Genomic DNA, 20,452 nt, shown 5'->3' on the forward strand with positions numbered 1-20,452 from the left:
CAATAGTGCAGTATAATTTCCTAATAAGTACCTGTAGTATATTTTTATTGGTCTAACACCTATACATTTAGAATGTTTTCATTTTTCAATCTACCTAAGATTTTATTTATTCATTTCTGCAACATATATACTCTAAATTGGTACTACCCCTATACCCTTGTATTAAAGGGGAAAAAGGGTCACTTTGACCTACTTTTTTCTTTCCTAAAAAATAGTGGATTTGTCCATTACCTATGACTTGCTTCACTCTGATGATGATGATGATGATGATGATGTATAGTCTTGTGTACACGCAGTCTTACCTTTCGGGCCTCGATGCGCTTAGCTGACTAATTCAACAGGGAGGAACATAAGCACTTATTTTCTCCTTGTTCTCAATGCAAATAAATGGCAAATACCATTCAGACTTGCCAATTAAATTATTAATTATATGACAACGTTCTGAGAAGGAATGCATAAGAATGGTGAAGCTGGACCTCTGATGAGGATTCCTATAATTATGTGTGTATTACAAAATGAAGTTTCTATTATCTGCTGACTCATTTAGAGTAATAATTTATAGTGATGAGCGGAAGGGGCAATAATCGAATTCGCAATATTTCACAAATATTTTGTTGAATATTCGGCATATATTAGCAAATTCGAGATTATTTTATTGAATGCGAAAAATTGGCAATGTAAAAATACTTTGGCTACATTTTTCAAGGTTCTAGAAGTTTCATGAGTTTGAGAGAAAATGGTTGGCATGGCAGAACATTACAATAGCTTTATATGCAAATAGAGTCAAGTGCTCCAATATATTCGTGATTGCGCTAATCGGCAGTGATTAGAATATTTTTTCGCACTACGTGCAACTTCACACTTTAGCAGGTCTGACTACAGATTACTAATTAGTGCACTACATATTGTTGTGAACCTGACATTGCTTCCTTCTCATTGGCCCAGAAGCAAGAAGCAGAGAGGAATCATGCATTCAGATGGAAAAAAGTGCTGAATATTCGATATAACGAATATATAGCACTATATTCTAAATATTCTTGAATTCTCGAAGTGGCGATATTCGCAATAAAAATTCGCTATTCAAATATTCGCGCTCAACACTAATAATTTGTCTGATATTTAAGATTGGCCAAGAACCAACAAATCTGCATGCAGGTAATGTATGAGTGCATATACAGGTCCTTCTAAAAAAATTAGCATATTGTGATAAAGTTCATTATTTTCTGTAATGTACTGATAAACATTAGACTTTCATATATTTTAGATTCATTACACACAACTGAAGTAGTTCAAGCCTTTTCTTGTTTTAATATTGATGATTTTGGCATACAGCTCATGAAAACCCAAAATTCCTATCTCAAAAAATTAGCATATCATGAAAAGGTTCTCTAAACAAGCTATTAACCTAATCATCTGAATCAACTAATTAACTCTAAACACCTGCAAAAGATTCCTGAGGCTTTTAAAATCTCCCAGCCTAGACCATTACTCAAAACCGCAATCATGGGTAAGACTGCCGACCTGACTGCTGTCCAGAAGGCCATCATTGACACCCTAAAGCAAGAGGGTAAGACACAGAAAGAAATTTCTGAACGAATAGGCTGTTCCCAGAGTGCTGTATCAAGGCACCTCAGTGGGAAGTCTGTGGGAAGGAAAAAGTGTGGCAGAAAACGCTGCACAACGAGAAGAGGTGACCGGACCCTGAGGAAGATTGTGGAGAAGGACCGATTCCAGACCTTGGGGGACCTGCGGAAGCAGTGGACTGAGTCTGGAGTAGAAACATCCAGAGCCATCGTGTACAGGCGTGTGCAGGAAATGGGCTACAGGTGCCGCATTCCACAGGTCAAGCCACTTTTGAACCAGAAACAGCGGCAGAAGCGCCTGACCTGGGCTACAGAGAAGCAGCACTGGACTGTTGCTCAGTGGTCCAAAGTACTTTTTTCGGATGAAAGCAAATTTTGCATGTCATTCGGAAATCAAGGTGCCAGAGTCTGGAGGAAGACTGGGGAGAGGGAAATGCCAAAATGCCTGAAGTCCAGTGTCAAGTACCCACAGTCAGTGATGGTCTGGGGTGCCATGTCAGCTGCTGGTGTTGGTCCACTGTGTTTTATCAAGGGCAGGGTCAATGCAGCTAGCTATCAGGAGATTTTGGAGCACTTCATGCTTCCATCTGCTGAAAAGCTTTATGGAGATGAAGATTTCATTTTTCAGCACGACATGGCACCTGCTCACAGTGCCAAAACCACTGGTAAATGGTTTACTGACCATGGTATTACTGTGCTCAATTGGCCTGCCAACTCTCCTGACCTGAACCCCATAGAGAATCTGTGGGATATTGGGAAGAGAAAGTTGAGAGACGCAAGACCCAACACTCTGGATGAGTTTAAGGCCGCTATCCTGGGCCTCCATAACACCTCAGCAGTGCCACAGGCTGATTGCCTCCATGCCACGCCGCATTGAAGCAGTCATTTCTGCAAAAGGATTCCCGACCAAGTATTGAGTGCATAACTGAACTTAATTATTTGAAGGTTGACTTTTTTTGTATTAAAAACACTTTTCTTTTATTGGTCGGATGAAATATGCTAATTTTTTGAGATAGGAATTTGGGGTTTTCATGAGCTGTATGCCAAAATCATCAATATTAAAACAAGAAAAGGCTTGAACTACTTCAGTTGTGTGTAATGAATCTAAAATATATGAAAGTCTAATGTTTATCAGTACATTACAGAAAATAATGAACTTTATCACAATATGCAAATTTTTTGAGAAGGACCTGTATACTCCATATAAAAAAAAATCATGCTATTTCTGAAAATGTCTTCTTGTGGCAGGCGCAGCACTATGAAGTGCCTTTTGCACTGTGGCATTAGAAGAATTTTGATATCTCTGACTTTTGGTCTAACCAGACTGTCTATTACTCTGTAATTACTCTAGCGCCGTTCTATGGAAACAGAAGGTTTAAAGAGCACACCAAATGCTTGAAATAACTTCTTTATTAACTTTTACTTTTCTTCATATAACACTGCCGCCTCCGCAGCAGATAGTCCATGTACATAACACGTGTTGAATAAAGTATCATAAAATGGCGGTATGCATAAGATGGTGGTTCAACTGTTCAATCTTGTCATTCAACATAAAATGGTGGATATATTTCTCTCTTGAGTATCTGTACTCTTACTTTAAGTTATTTAAGCACTTTATGATCTCTCTGAGAGGTACATCTGAGGTCTAACTAATAGTTCTAATTGCAGTATGCAGTTAGCAGTAACTATTTGCAGATTGGTTGAGTATGATCTGGTATGGTTGCATGCAATTTGTATGGAATCTGGTTTGTATGCTTGCAATTTGTAGCTTTCAATTTGTATTTGCAATTTGATTTGTATGATATTTGCTGTTTGCAATTGTATGGTTGCAATTTGTGGAACTGTAAGTAAACACATATATATCTAGTTCAGTATACAGTTCTAAACACAATACTAACAATAGGAACATTATATAACTGTTTTAAATACCTATTTTGGCCTCTTGTTCCCATAAAACTCAGCTCTCAGTGGAGTAAATGTCTCTTCAGCTCCTGTCTCTGGTGTATAATGATTCTTTGCAGCTCCTGCTAGGTGAATTGCCAGACAGGCTGTGTTTGAGGCTGGCTGTGATTGGTGAAAACTCTTGCTGTGTGAGAAGCTGGCTGTGATTGGTGAAGACTTCTGCCCAGCAACAACAGATAAACACTATGCTTTCTGTTGTTTAAGCTGTGTCACTGAGCTTACATTATCTTTTTCTGCTTCTGTGAACACAAAATATAACAGTTATATGACATCCAAAACATGATGTCACAGTAAATAACTCTGCTTTTGTCTTTAACACATAAACATAGGAACTATATTAAGGCTATTGGCAGGTCTAGCTGTATAAACATGCAAGCTATATTAGCAAACTAGGACAGGTCTTAGGCTACTTTCACACCTGCGTTTAGGTCGGATCCGTCTGGTATGTGCCCAGACGGATCCGCACCTATAATGCAAACGTTTAGATCCGTTCAGAACGGATCCGTTTGCATTACCATGAACAAAAAAAAAAAAAAAAAAAAAAATTTTTTTTTTGTTCATGATAATGCAAACGGATCCGTTTTGACTTTACATTGAAAGTCAATGGGAGACGGATCCGTTTGAAAATTGAGCCATACTGTGTCAACTTCAAACGGATCCGTCCCCATTGACTTACATTGTAAGTCTGGACGGATCCGTTTGCCTCCGCACGGCCAGGCGGACACCTGAACGCTGCAAGCTGCGTTCAGGTGTCCGCCTGCTGAGCGGAGCGGAGGACAAACGGAGCCAGACTGATGCATTCTGAGCGGATCCGCATCCATTCAGAATGCATTAGGGCTGGACGGATCCGTTCGGGGCCGCTTGTGAGACCCTTCAAACGGAACTCACAAGCGGAGCCCCGAACGCTAGTGTGAAAGTAGCCTTAGCTGGCCAGCTACACTTCTGGCCCAATTTATTTTGTGTTAAACATGGCTGTGAATCTCTAATGTTTGTTTAATTTATCCATGTCTGAAAATATCTGATATGATTCATGTGTGGATGATTTTTTATTCAGAACTAATTTTACTTTCTTTTGGTAATACTAATAAACGAAGTATATGTTATATTTGGTAGGGAGGCATTCAATGTATTTTTTACATTATAGCTAATGTGTCTGGTAATCATAAAGTGCTACTCAAAAATAAAATTCCAATTTGTGTTCACCCATTAATTTTCTTAGATGATAAGTCTGACTTCCGGGTCTAATCGGGTCTGGCCCTATTGCAGTGACTCGTTGCTTCACGGCTAAAGGGCTAATACTCAGGTTCACCATTTAAAAATGTTTACTGTGATGATTTATGCACTGTGATCTCCAGAATGCTATGTATAGGAGAAAATGGTTAAACTGGCAGTTCCTAGTGTAGTTTCTGGGAGAAAGACTAGCTCTGCCCCCTGGCTAGAGTGAGTTGAGAGTGTGCTGCTGATCAAGCTAGAGTGAAGATCTACTTTGGTGTGCTCTACCAAATAAGCCATGAATGGAAACTTGTCCAGGAAAACACTGAGAGTAGAAAACAACTTTGCAAAGAATTATCCCCTGAGAGAAGGAAGCACTGAATATTAACAGATGACTGAGGACTAATTTAAAGCTGTGCTCGACTGAGTCAGTAAAGTAAATGCACATTTATGGCAACAGACATTACTGCTTCTGGAAAGGATGAGTTGCTTTTGGTGACGTCCACTACACTTTTGAGATGGACTGGACTACACCCTGTAACTGGGCTCTGCAGAAAGTATATTGAGAGTAATTGCATATCTCTGGCAATTTGGAAAGATTGCTAGTACCTACAGAAAGAGATTTAGGGAGTGCTACTGCCATGAGAGCCACCTTCCATATACAGATTTTTGAGAAAAGTCTACTTTGTCAGATACTTAAGAACTATGTCTACTAACACTAATTGTAATTGCTACCATCCTCAGTAAAGAGACTGCTCTTTTTATAATCCAGTCAGACTTGATCATTGCCTCCATCTTCTGCCCCCCACCATTGTGCTGTCTTACACCCTGCCAAGCATTCACCATCAAGGGCACCCCAGCCACCATCAGGCAGGAGCTCTGAGCCCAGAGTGTGCCCCCAGGGGAAGAATGGTTGTGCCCCTCCATTCACGGCCTAGGATACAGTTGAGATTAGCCATACAGCCATACAGTTGAGATTAGGATACAACCACCCTCAATTGAATCAGACACCACTCCTATCCTCTTCAGCCATTCTACCATGCCTGGCATGTGGGACGGTCCACTGAACTTTTAGAATAATTGGTGGTTATATTATACATAGTAACATAGTAACAAAGTGACATAGTTTATAAGGCTGAAAGAAGACATATGTCCATCCAGTTCGGCCTGTTATCCTGCAAGTTGATCCAGAGGAAGGCAAAAAAAAACTGTGAGGTAGAAGCCAATTTTCCCCACTTTAGGGTAAACAAATTCCTTCCCGACTCCAATAAGGCAATCAAAATAACTCCCTGGATCAACGACCCCTCTCTAGTAGCTATAGCCTGTAATATTATTACGCTCCAGAAATACATCCAGGCCCCTCTTGAGTTCCTTTATTGTACTCACCATCACCACCTCCTCAGGCAGAGAGTTCCATAGTCTCACTGCTCTTACCGTAAAGATCCTCTTCTATGTTTGTGCTCAAACCTTCTTTTGTCCAGATGCAGAGGATGTCCCCTCGTCACAGTCACAGTCCTGGGGATAAATAGATGAAGGGAGAGATCTCTGTAGTGACCCCTGATATATTTATACATAGTTATTAGATCTCCTCTAAATCGTCTTTTTTCTAAAGTGAATGACCCTAATTTTGATAATTTTTCAGGGTACTGTAGTCCACCCATTCCAGCTATTACTTTAGTTTCCCTCCTCTGAACCCTCTCCAGCTCTGTTATGTCTGTCTTGTTCACAGGAGCCCAGAACTGTACACAGTACTCCATGTGTGGTATGACTAGTGATTTGTAAAGTGGCAGGACTTTGTTCTCATCACGGGCATCTATGTTCATTTTGATGCAACCCATTATGGGAGCAGCTGCCTGATACTGGTTTCTGCAGCTTAGGCTACTTTCACACCTGCGTTCAGGTGTCCGCTCGTGAGCTCCGTTTGAAGGGGCTCACGAGCGGTCCTGAACGCAGCCGTTCAGCTCTAATGTATTCTCAGTGGACACGGATCCGCTGAGAATGCATCAGTCTGCCAGCGTTCAGCCTCCGCTCCGCTCAGTGAGCGGACACCTGAACGCTGCTTGCAGCGTTCGGGTGTCCGCCTGGCCGTGCGGAGGCGAGCGGGTCCGTCCAGACTTACAATGTAAGTCAATGGGGACGGATCCGCTTGAAGATGACACCATATGGCTCAATCTTCAAGCGGATCCGTTCCCCATTGACTTTCAATGTAAAGTCTGAACGGATCCGCTCAGGCTACTTTCAGACTTAGAAAATTTTCTAAGTTATAATGCAGACGGATCCGTTCTGAACGGATGCAAACGTCTGCATTATAGGAGCGGATCCGTCTGATGAAACATCAGACGGATCCGCTCTGAACGCTACTGTGAAAGTAGCCTAGTTTGCTGTTCACTAACATTCCTAAGTCCTTTTCCATGTCAGTGTTACCCAGTGTTTTACCATTTAGTATGTACGGGTGACTTGCATTATTTCTTCCCATGTGCATAACTTTACATTTGTCCGTGTTAAACCTCATCTGCCACTTATCTGCCCAAGCCTCCAGTCTATCCAGATCCCTCTGTAGTAGTATACTGTCCTCTTCTGTGTTAACTTCTTTACACAGTTTAGTGTCATCTGCAAAAATGTATATTTTACTGTGCAAGCCTTCTACAAGATCATTAATAAATATATTGAAGAGAATAGAGCCCAATACTGCCCCTGTGGTACCCCACTAGTGACAGTGACCCAATCTGAGTGTATACCATTAATAACCACCCTCTGTTTTCTATCACTCAGCCAGTTACTTACCCACATACAGACATTTTCTCCCAGTCCGATCATTCTCATTTTATATACTAACCTTTTATGCGGTACAGTGTCAAATGCTTTGGAGAAGTCCAGATACACGACATCCATTGATTCGCCGCTGTCAAGTCTAGAACTTACCTCCTCATAGAAACTGATTAAATTAGTTTGACATCCCTCATGAAGCCATGCTGATATGGCATTATTTGCTAATTTTCATTGAGGTATTCCAAGGTACACCAAGCATGTCTTAGAAAACCTTCAAACAGTTTACCCACGACAGATGTTAAACTTACCGGCCAATAATTTCCGGGCTCTGTTTTTGGACCCTTTTTGAATATTGGCACCACATTTGCTATGCGCCAATCCTGTGGAACACTGTCTGTCAGTATAGTCCTTAAATATCAGAAATAAGGCTTGGCTTTGACATTACTTAATTCTCTTAGGATAGGGGGGGGGGGGGTTTCCATCAGGACCCGGTGACTTGTCTATTTTAATCTTTTTAAGACACTGCTGTACTTCTTCCTGGGTCAGACAGGGCACTTTTAATGGGGAATTTACTTTTACATTCTGCATTTCATCTGACAGTTTATTTTCCTCAGTGAATACAGTAGAGAAAAAAATATTTATTAGTTTTGCGTTCTCATTATCGCTCTCTACAACTTCCCCCTCATTACTCTGTAAAGGGCCGATACCTTTAGATTTTCACTTTTTACCATTTATATAATTGAAGAACATCTTGTACATTTTTTTTTTTACTTTTGTGTTATTTTTTAAAAAATTCTCCAAAAAGTAAAAAAAAAACATTTAGGATTTTATTATTTTATATTATTATAGTTTTCCATAGTCTCAGCTCTTGAAGGGCTAGCTCACTGAATGTAATGATACATTTTGCTTAGTAATCTTAATTCTAGAAAAAAAGCTATTTTTAATCCATATGAAAATGAGAAGTTAAGTGCACTGCGGGCAGAGCAGAGTCAGTCTGTGCACCCTTGCTCGTCTGCCAGCCCCTGCCTTTCCTTCTTGATTGACAGTGTCAGGTTCCTGCATAGATATCTTGCCTGGTCCTGCCAAACAAGAATCAGGGGCTGACAGAGGAAGCAGGAGGAGCAAGAGTGGCTTGGGCCCCCCATCGGGGCACTTAACTGTTCATTTTACATATAGAATAAAAGTATTTTTCCCCCAGAATGAAGCAACGGATTGGTAGGTGAAAGTTATCATTACATTCAGCTGACCTACAAGGCATTTTGCCGGAGTCCTTATGGGTTCTACCACATGTTTAGGTTTCTTGATGCAGTTTTTGAAGAACACATTAAGGGCAGATACTACCTTTTCTTCTCTTGTTTGAATCCAATTCTGGTTTTGGCTTCAAAAACTACATTAAACATGTGGCAGCACCCTTAAGTAGTTACCAAAATACTCTTAGATTAAGGAGAAAGGGGACAAAAGTGATGCAAAAATAAAAAATTCATGACAGTAACCAAAGTGGTTCACACTGTCATTTTCCAGGTTTGGCACACTAAAAGGATTTCATCAGTTACCACAGGCAAATTCTAAAATCACTTTTCATTGAATTATGGCCGTACAACACATGTTTACCACCTGTAAATTATTTCAGCATACCTTCCTTCTAACTGAAAGGAAAATAAAGGGTAAAGAACATCCACTTAGTCGGTAACAAGACGACATGGAACATAATTTGACATTCTGCTCTCTTTTGGCTTAAACCTCCGTGAATGCTGCGCCCCTGCTGAGACTCATCTACAATTATATGTCTGTGGAGTTTGAATTTCACTTCTTACAATTAACTAAGTAGTTTTTGATTTTTGTAGCTCTGCATATCCATATTCTATAACAATCAGAGCGGGTCTTATCTCCTCGCAGCAGCTCCACTGATCGCTGACAACCAGCCTGCCACTTTCTTGGATTAACTGTCTCGCCTGATATTAACAGAACTGATGGAAATGTATAAACCACTTTCTAAGGTTGGTTTGGTCTGTTTGACACTTGAATATTTCCATTTCATTTTTTGCAGATTTATACAAGGTGTTGCTTTTGTATTAATTCTGAGTTTTAAGAATAGGATTATGTAGAAGAAGTTTATGCATGGCATTTAAAGTAGATCTATTACAACGTATCAAAATTGCTGCAGCCACTAACTGCCCACAGCGGCACATTACTGCTGAAGCCAGTTATTGGCTGCAGCAGAGCATGAGACCAAGACAATGCATCACTGGGTATAAACAGTCCAGAGACCGGGACATGAACATGTGGAGCCAGCGCAGAAGGCCAAAGAAGTGGGGAACAGGTAAGTATGAATCTTCTATTTATGGAGTCATGCTGCAGGCATTAGATAAAGGTCTTTATTCCCAGTGAACCCTTTTAAGGGTTCTTAACTGCAATCCTTACCTGGCATGTTCTTGGAGAATTCCTTGGGTCCGGAACTTGGTCTAAGGCTTCTTGCAGGACTGGAGATGATACTCACACTCCTTCCGCTCAACTAACTTAGCACTAACAAACATCACAGGAGGAAGCCCAAGCCCAGGGGCTCAAGAGAAAGGATTTAACCCTCTGATTCAGCCTGAAGTACCTGCAAATAATCAGGCTTGTGCGTAGATAGGCTGTTCTCTGCCCTTACTTTTGTATAGTCCTCTTCTGTCCACTAACTACATAGAGCTGTAAAAAGCCCTCTTATAGAAACAGGTCTCCCCAACTTTAATGCCCTTTAATGCACCCAAAGAAAAGCTACAGCTACATCCCCTCTTATCCCCCCCTCAATCCTTCAGGTCTAGTATTTACTCCTTCACATTAGATGGATTTTTAAAGGAGTTGTTTAGTTTTTTTTTTTCACAAAGCAGAAAACGCCTGCGTGTGCTCCCCTCAAGCTTGGCTAAGCTCTGGCACAGCACATGGGTACCCTGTACCCTGAACAGATGTGCTATGCCAGGATATAGCTCACTCCGCTCAGCTCAAGGCTCTCTATAGCACATTGCTACTCCTGTACTGATGTGCTATAGAGAGCCTTGAGCTGACCTAAATCCTGGCATAGCGCATCTGTACCGGGCACAGGGAACTGATGTGTTGTGCCAGAACGTAGTCAAGCTGGAGGGGCGCACAGGCAGGAGCAATGATCTGTGCTCCATCCTGTACAGTGTTCGTTGCGGCCCACTGTTAAATCTGTACATCAGTACGGTGCTGACATGTTGAAACCCAACAATAGTTTAATAGCGCTGGTGTTCTCTTGTTTAATGTGCTGGACTTAAACAAATAACAAAACAGCACGAGAATAATAAAAATATACAGTATTGGTGTTTCTAATTATGAACCAGATATACATTTAGCACTCTGCAGGACATAATATTTAGTTTAGCAGGGACGATTAGCTTGATACTCCTGCCTGTCCGATCCCCGTTGGGCCTGTAGTGATGACGTCACATTCATCGTTCTGAGGCCTGGTCACATGGTTGATGACATCACCAAAGGTCCTTCTCCATATCTTACATTCTCTTTTCACACAGGTAGCTAGTAATATAACTGTAATTAGTGGGCATGCCCTATCCTCAAAGGCAGGTCCCTTTACCTCAGGGGCCCCATAGCAGCTGCATGGTCTGCCTCTATAGAAGGTACGCCACTGCACACCAGTTGCAATTAGTTGTTCCAATGACGTTTGTCCCTCTGTATAGCTGCGGCATCTCAGCAGAACCACACACAAATGCTGCACTATACAAATGCACTATATAGAAATTATATTATAGGTATATCACACCCCTGCCTCAATCAGATTTTTTGGGGGGCAACTGGTATAGCACACCAGTTGCAATTAGTTGTTCCAATAGTGTTTGTCCCTCTGTATAGCTGCAGTATCTCAGTAGACCCGCACACAACTGCTGCACAATACAAATGTACTATAATATACTTTCTATGTTAGAAAGTATATTATAAGTATATCACTCCCCTCAGTAAGTCACACCTATCAATAGCACACCTATACCAGTCTTTAAAAGGACTAGCGTTTGCTGTCCCTAACAGTCTGTCCATGCTTCACACAGCAACCTCTCCCTACACTGGCAAAAAACAGAATGTAAAATGGCCGCCAAATCGGGTTTATTCATAGGGTAGGGGGTGTGTCCATGTGCTAAAACGTCTTAATTGGCTGTCCTGTCCCACCTGATGGATATGTCATGGGTCAAAGTTCGGCACAATGCAATAGAATATGGCGTCATATGTTCGCATGTTCGGCAAACCGCGAACGAGCAAAGTTTGCCACAAAACGATCGCCGGGCAAACTGCAAGGCCATCTCTAGTTAGCAGTATCCTTCCTGTACATGCAACAGGTGCGCACTCAGACACCCACATGGGCTACAACATTATCACTCTTCCTAATGTCCAGAAGAGATAGATACTAAACTAAGAGGTGTGGTAGACTGAATACGAAAAGGAACAGACACCCTCTCCAGTGTCAAGAAGAGATATTTACCAAATGAACAGGTGTGGTAGACCAAATAGGAAAATGAATAGACTGGACTGAAGAAGAAACCTGCTCCAGAGGTTTACTGCTATTTCAGAGATAATTTGCTGTCCTCTACTGTGTACTAATTGAGCTGCAGGGGCCCTTATGGTGCATAAGAAGACACCAGTGTTACAGAAAGTGCATGCTGGTCAAGTTACACTTCTGGCTGGAGGGTTTAGGTAAACAATTTGGCATGGGGTGTCATTTCAATTTTTGCCTCACGCAGAATGAAGGCTATGTGCTTCCCTTCCCCTGGCCACAAAAGACTGAGGGAAGAGAGACCCAAGCTGAACCCTTGCACCAGGGCCACGAGCCTTTAGCTACGCCTCTGCTGAGCTGGATATGGTAATCGAGCAGCACAGATGTAAGCCTCCTGTGAGCTCATGTCGGAATTGCTCCTAAGTTGGCCATTTATTTATTTCCCATACTATTTTGATAGCCAATCTGATTAGTTATTGGTGAACATGAAGATATCTAGAGTCTAGAAGCTCACCTCAGGTGGGTGCACGGAATCCCAATTCAGCCATCCAAGACAATGAATAAAACTGGACTTGCTTTTTATTGGATTTATTGATGAACATGCGGTATATAGTAAATGATGATATATGCAGGTGAACATGCTAATCATGATGTGATGGTTCACTATTTCCTTGCAAAGGCGCTGGGTCCATTTTCAATCATATTGCTTGCAGGCGTATTAGATACAGAACAATAGGTAAACTGAGAAGGCCATACAGGCTGCACATCTCCCTTTAATGTGAGAGTGTGGAAACTGGCGGATTGGTGATTGTCCATAAGCCTCTTTTTGTCAGGCTGCACACTAGATCTAGTCATTCTGAATCAAATCTTCATTTACAAGAGTAATTAAGTGTTCATGCCATCAGGCATCGGGGGTCTGTGCTTCATTAATTATCAACTTGGCATGGAGGAGAAGCTTGATAACAGAAATGTAAGCCTCAGTGCTGCTTCCCCAGTACTGCAAGCAATTCATTAGTATCCTCCAGCAGTTATTAGGGCAACATTCCAAGTGCCTCTCATGCTTCCCTGTTTCCTTATGGCCACTCTTCTTTTCCCGAACTTATGGAGCGAAGCTTATGGCACAAAGCAACGTTTTAGCAGTGGTTCTCTTGCATGAATGTTTGATATTCACTCATCTAGTTTCACACAACTAATTGACCTTAAGTGTCAATAACGCTCCATTACATAATTGTGTTACATCACAAACATGACATGTTTCTGTTTAGTAATTTATTTTTTTATTCATTCATTTTATGCACTTATATAGCGCTACTATATTCCGCAGCGCTTTACAGACCGAAGCGGCTCACAATCTAAGTTCCCTATCAGTATGTCTTTGGAGTGCGGGAGCCGGGAGGAAACTGGAGAACCCAGAAGAAACCCACGGAAACACAGGGATAATATACAAACTCCATGCAGATGTTGTCCTTGGTCGGATTCGAACCTAGGACCCCATTCATTCTGATATTTAATGTTTTCAGTGAGTTCCTAAACTTTTTCTACTCTACTTTTTCTTAAAGCATCACTGATCTTTCACAAAACTTTTTGATATGCCAAAGAGACATGTCAAAGGTTTTGATAGGTGGGGTCTGAATGCTGATATCCCCAACGATTACTAGAAGTAGAGATAAGTGCTCATATACAGTATTGTTCTCTCTCTTCTTGCTGCAAAAGACAGAATTGAGATGGATCCATAAACTTTCTATTGAGACCGTTGCCTGCAGCATAGATAGAGCTCTTCGTAAGTGCTTGTCTCTCCTTGTTCTAGCGATCAGTGGGGGTCTCAGGACTCAGATCCCCACTGAACAAAACCTTTGATATGTCGCAATGACATATCAAAAGTATTTTGAAAGCTCAGTGACCATCAGTGAAACTAGTAAAATTTCAATTATTCATTAGGGAGTTAGAACCCCTAATAATTAATTTATTTATTTTTTACTGAGACTGTGTGCTTAGCAACAGAGACTTGATTGCTATGGTGGCGGTCCATGCCTCCCACCCCTCTGCTCTCTTTGGCCAGCATGGCTGCCACTCTGTCTGCTGACCCGCTTCTGTGTTTTGGAGGCTTGGGCCCTACAATCTTCCCTTTCTCCTTTCCAGTGGGCCTGGCTGCTGGAGTAGCTTGCTGTCCTCTACACGCAGGCTGTGGTCTGCTTTCTGACAGCCCTGCCCCTCACTGCCAATGGCAGGTTATCCAGGGGTTCCTAAGGCACCTACCCCCTTCGGAAGGTAACTGTGCAATGGGCTCCAGTTTGCTAGTTCCTGCAAAGGTGTGCTGATTACGTTTGTCTGCCCATGTACTGACTTCTGCTTGTTTCCTGGATTTTTACTGTTACTGCCTGATCTCTGTACTCACCCTGAACTGCCTGCCCTGACTTCGGACTATTTCTCGGAATGCCCTAACTCTGCCTGTCCTGACTACAATTTTGCCTGATCATGAGATCCAATTAGATAATGCCCTTAAGGAGTTGCCCCAAACCAAGTCTGTTCAAATGACACAGCAGATCCACATTAGCTTCGTAACACAGAATACATGGGTGGCTACACTGAATTCTCATATGAAGCCATCCACTTTCAAGAAGGTGGACAGTGTATATTTTTACAAGTCACTAACAATTCTGCTCCCTTCTGTTCTCCGAAGGCATTTATTCTTCCTTGTGTTTCCTGATAATTCAGCTTTGAAAATAGATAAGTAGCAAGACTGAAATGAGTTCTTACTTGATGAATACATTTTTGCACCAAAATTATGAAAACGATTGCATGTAAATTATAGCACACATCTCTGCCAGATCATAGCTGGAGTAGAATAGCTTTTGTAGGGCATAGACTTCAACAAAGGCGTGCTAAATTTGTCAAGATGACTGTCAAATATTTTGCAAATCCAGCACACTTTGGAATAAGACCAACATATGAAAAAACGGTGTTAGTAAATTTCTACCAATTTTGTTTTAATTGTTCACAATTTGTAAGATCTTTGATCGATTTAATTGAAGACAAACTTTCTTGCTTACCCCAGAGGCTGAGAATCAGCACACAGTAGACGTGATCACGGCATGGAGCCCATACAGTTGTATCTAGCCAGGTATTCTCTGGGAACAATGTATACCAGCAGCCCCTCTCTTAGCATTGTGTAGGTTAAGTGTATCCGGCATGTTAGCTCACACAGGATTGTCTGGACTGTATAGAATTTTAACAAGCTTCAGTTGTAAAAAATATTAGGTTTATTTAGGGTTTTAGCCTCTAGAGACAAACAATATTGGTTCAATTAACTAAAATAAACCAGAGAAGTAGCCACAGCTGCTGATCAGGGGCCCAATAGCCAAGGGGGCCCACTCAGAGGCAGAATCACAATTGTGGCAAAAACTTGGCAGCTCTGCTTTGTAGGTTTTCTGTTGTGCAGAACATCTGATAAATTGCACTTCCTCCATCCTTTTGGTGATACTATTAGCCACAGTTACTTGCTACTTTAGTTCAGTTTGCTGACAACAGGTTTAGGGGTCCATTTTTGATTTTGCTAAGGGGCCCTTCAATTGCTAGTTACACCCCAGCAAATCCTGAAAATTATGAGCGACCGAAGTACAGTTGATTAATAATTCAAATATAGTTTGAATTATTATAAAGGCATAACTTAATTATACTGTAATTATGCTTGATTTACATAAAACTGCAAAGTACTTTAATATTTGCTTGTATTACATTATGTCATATACTGATATAAGTGGCTATATGGGGTAAGTCCTAACCTGACCTTGATATGAATTTTAAAGAGGTTGTCCAGTTTGGACCAACACATTTCAGTTTGAAGATCCAATAACTATTAGTCACTAACTATCCGGCGAGCATCTTCCGGTAAACCAAAGTCTTTGGGTTCCGGGGAAAGTATGGTTGCAAAGCTGAAACTTAAACGAATTGACCCTTCATGGGTGAGGGCCTGCTGCCGCTTTGTTGACTCTAGATAACTTCTGCCTGATTGCACGTCCCCGTGACGTCGATGATCCATTTGGATGTCTGCCCTATCAACTTTCGATGTTCTTTTATGCGCCTAACATGGTGACTACGGGTAACGGGGAATCAGTGTTTGATTCCAGAGAGGGAGCCTGAGAAACGGCTACCACATCCAAGGAAGGCAAGCGGGGGGCGTGCAAATTACCCACTCCCGACTGTCAGAAGAGGACACCATCTATTGAAAAATGACATTTTATGTCACAGAAATTTTTTGAAAAGCACACGTTACACAGCACACCTGGTCAGGTCACTGTCAGAAGAGGACACCGTATATTTAAAAATGTAATGTTATGTCACAGAAATTTTTTTGAAGCGCACACGTTACATAGCAGATGTGGCCCTGGTAAGATCACTGTCAGAAGCGGACACCGTCTACGGAAAAAGTGCACTGGATGTCACTGATATTTTAGGGATGTGCACACTTTAAACAGGAGATATGGCGCAGATAATGTAACTGTCCGCAGCGGCCTATTACACTGTATTTTGAGCAGGATGCGCTAAAAATATATATAGCTGCTGTCACACACAATAGTCCTCAAATTGCTACTATTGCCCTTCATTTCTACTATTGGCATTACAGTGAGGGCAGTACTTACCTGCACGTTTGTTGGCTGCTTAGAAGCTGCGAAACGTGCGGGGAGGAGATTCGAGCATTGCGCTGGAGCACATGCGTTACTCGGGCGAGTACCGCCATGTGCCGAGCATCGCTACCAAACTGGTATTCAACCGAGCATGCTCCCTCAACACTACTAGACATGTATTCAATAGCAAGGGAATACATTATGTACCACAGTCTATGTGACTGTTACTGGATCCATGGTGAATGGCTGGTGAACATTTCACAGGACCTCCCTTTTCCATTGTACTGCAAGGGATTGGTAAACAGCCCAGGGATCATAAGAAGATTGTAGAGGGGAATCAAATCCCAGACCCCTCTGTTCAGGGTCTTTTCTATGCACATCACTATCCAGTAGCACATTCATATTTTCATTTGTTTTGGCAGAAGATAGGCTTACACTGTTTCATTTGTGCACCATGGTAATGCATTGACTTATGATAAAGTTAAATGAGTCTGGAATTAGGTTATGGCTAATGACCAATTTCTGACTTACCCACCAAAATGACTTTTTTGGGGTATAAGCTAGAGATGAGCGAAGTTCTTGAAAATTCGATTTGTATGCTCCACCGAATTTTACAAAAAAAATAGCTTTGTGACTAATTAGTTTGTCACAAAGCACATTTCTTTTAAGAAGCTGGTGCAATTACAGGGAATGGCGATTGTGCAGCTCCTCTCCGATGCCGCGTTCATCGCTGACCATGGCATCTGACAATATTCAGGTCTATATTTAAAAAACAGTAAATTAAATCATACTTACCTCACCAATTTGATCGCGAAAAGCCGGACGCCACCATCTTGATTGAAGATCCAGCGCAAAATCATCACGTCGTCCAGCATGGTGATGTCATATGTCACCGCGCACAAGATCTCGTGGGATCTTCAATAAAGATGGCGGTGGCGGGCTCTTCATGCTCAAACCGATGAAGTGAGTATGATTTTTTTTTTCCCATTTCAGGTTAAATCAATTCGTTGCCATAAAGCATGAGGAAATTCGGCTTCGCTGCAAATAAAATTTTCCCTGAAATTCAGATCAAAGGACTTCGGACATTCAGATCAAAGGATTCGCTCAACACTAGGTTATAGCCACATGGAGCTGTTTTCCACAGTAAAACCTCTCACCTTGTGCATTGCAAAATATGAGATCTTCTGCAGCATAAAGTGCATTGCATGTTCATTTACGCTGCAGATTTTTTTCTGCAGTTTGTGGATGAGATTTCTTAATGTGTCTTCCACTTGGCTGGCTGTGTGGTCGTACCCTTACATTTTCATCTTCTTGCAAAATTCTGAGTTTGAATAAAAAAATCTGTGTGTTGATAAAATCTTACAATTTCTGCTACAATTTTTACCAGTCGATTGTGTTCTGGAAGAAGTGCGCGTCATCTACGTGTATTCAGTCTTCCTTGGTGTCAGTATCTGTAACAGATCTAGTTATAAAAGTAGTGAAGATACAATAGATAAAGACGAAACCTTGCTGCGCGGATCACCTTCAGTGTAAACAGCGGAGGACACTGTCATCTGGGTCTGGTGAGAACATGAATCAGAGCATTTTTAATGCAGGAAGACTGAAGTGTGCTACCAAGCTGAATGCTGTCAATATCCGGGCCATTTAAGTCTTGTTGCTCAGTGTGGCAAATAAGTAAATGGCCAAGCTGATGGCGTCTTTGTGACATGGCCATCTTGTGTTACCATTTATCCGCTGCTGATGTCGAGATGCATGACAGCACTGATAAGCTGCTTTCGAAAGATAAGGCAAAGGCAAACATATTCACCTCTAATTACACATTACTTACAGAATGCATGCTTCCGATTGTCATCTCCCAGCTAACAATGGCAGGCAGCACAATGAGATAAATGACGGAGGCCTGCAGAGGGTTCTGTGGTTAGGGGATAATTGACACACGGGGGACATTACCTTAAAAGTAGTGAGTGACAATGTAACTGCAGGCGCCTGCTGACACTTTCAGTCACAAGGAAAGTACCGATTCAATTACCTTTCTAATGAAACGAGTTGTAAACAGGACCTTTACTAATGACTTTAAACAGCACTTGGTGTTTGGAGGTTGCGGTTAAGATGCACTTTACACGCTGTAATTGCGCTAATGATTGCTGTTGTGGAGCACTAAACCAGATTTGTGAACACGCAGTTAACACTAGTGAGTACGCAAGGACCATGCAAAAATGACTTCAACACCGGTGGATACTGGAAAATGTAAATTCTAGATAATGCACTAAGATATTTACTATAAATCAGTTTTTACAGTTTCTTTATATACTTTCTGTATTAATTCCTCCTTTAAGTGATTAAGTGGGAACCATCAATGTTCACTTCCAGAGGTTAAAAATTAGACCTGGTCACGGACACACAGGTGCGGGGCTAGTAAGGGCTCAGTCAGACAAGTCATCCATGTTCTGTCCTGACAATTTTCCATCTGTGTTGAATAAGTTTGGTCTCTGACTGCAATCTGTCTGTTTTTTTCCATTTGTAAGGGATCAGTAGGTCATCCATTTTTCTCATCTGTCAAGAATTTTTTTTTTGAAGAATGCACACCTGGAGTTTTCCTGCCACCTTTCTTGAGAAAAAGACCACACACAACCAGAATATGTGCATTATTTATATGTTTCATTGACCCTTTGACTAGAATGGATGAGTCTAGTGTGAAAATCGGACCAAAGTAGAGCATGCTGCAACTTTCTCTGCATGGACCAATGGTCAGTAAAGAAAAATGGAGACAAGAATTGGCCCATTGGCTTTAATGTGTCCATGTTCAGATCATTCACTCTACAGCACAGTTATCAGAGCTGTATTTTTTAACAAGTTGTGCACCAGTGCGTCCATTACATAACCACGACAGATTCTCATTTTCTGGAAGTAAACAATGAGGCAGCGTTCACAAATCTCAAGCTTTGCCATCATGATATCTGAACATTGTACAGTGGAATTGATTCAGTATAGATTTACTGAAACAGTAATGAATTGAAAGGAGTATTGCCATTTGATATCCACTGGATAGTCCATAAATGTCCGATGAGTGTTGGTCCCATTACTCCTATCCCACTTCCACCTCAAGAAAAGGAACTAAAGATGAGCTCATAAATTCATATGAATCAATTTGTCTCAATAGCATGAGTTTTTCACCTGTGAGGGGCTATCCTTGCAGGTTAAGATGTTCTCCCCTGCCGCTTGATTGACAGGGCTGGACATCTCGCTCGGCCCTGAAAATATTGTGCCTCCACCACTGCTCTGATTGGCATTGCAAGCAGAGACGCTCTGCTTCTGCTTCCAGCAGGTAGTGACTGTTCATGTAGCGGCAGTCACTTCTCCGGTATAGGAAGCAGAGCCTCTGCACAAGGTAGTCAGGGCTGGGCAAGTTGTCCAGCCTTGTTAATAAAGCTGCAGGGAGGAGCACCTTCATCTGTGGGGACAACCCCTTGCAGGTAAAGACAAATTGATTCATACTTATCAATTCACTTATCCTGAACCAAAATCTGTCGCGCACTGCAGTCAACTGAGAGGTGGCAGGGCATTAGATGTTGTCTCCATTAACTGCTATGAGACTTCTGAAAAGTTTCCACTGGAATTTTAGCACGGACACAGCTCTACAATTCTGGTGGTGGCCTCATGGTGTCTGCTTTCCGCCACCAGAAGTTGAGTGCTGCAGCTCGCAGGCCAGCAGTTTAAAGTTGTGACCTTGTGCCTTCTTGCCATGGTGTAAGCAGCAGATTTAGACAGCTCCTATGGTGGATGGAGAAGACATGTACATG

Source organism: Bufo bufo, chromosome 11 (assembly GCF_905171765.1).
Source record: "Bufo bufo chromosome 11, aBufBuf1.1, whole genome shotgun sequence".
Classification (NCBI taxonomy): domain Eukaryota; kingdom Metazoa; phylum Chordata; class Amphibia; order Anura; family Bufonidae; genus Bufo; species Bufo bufo.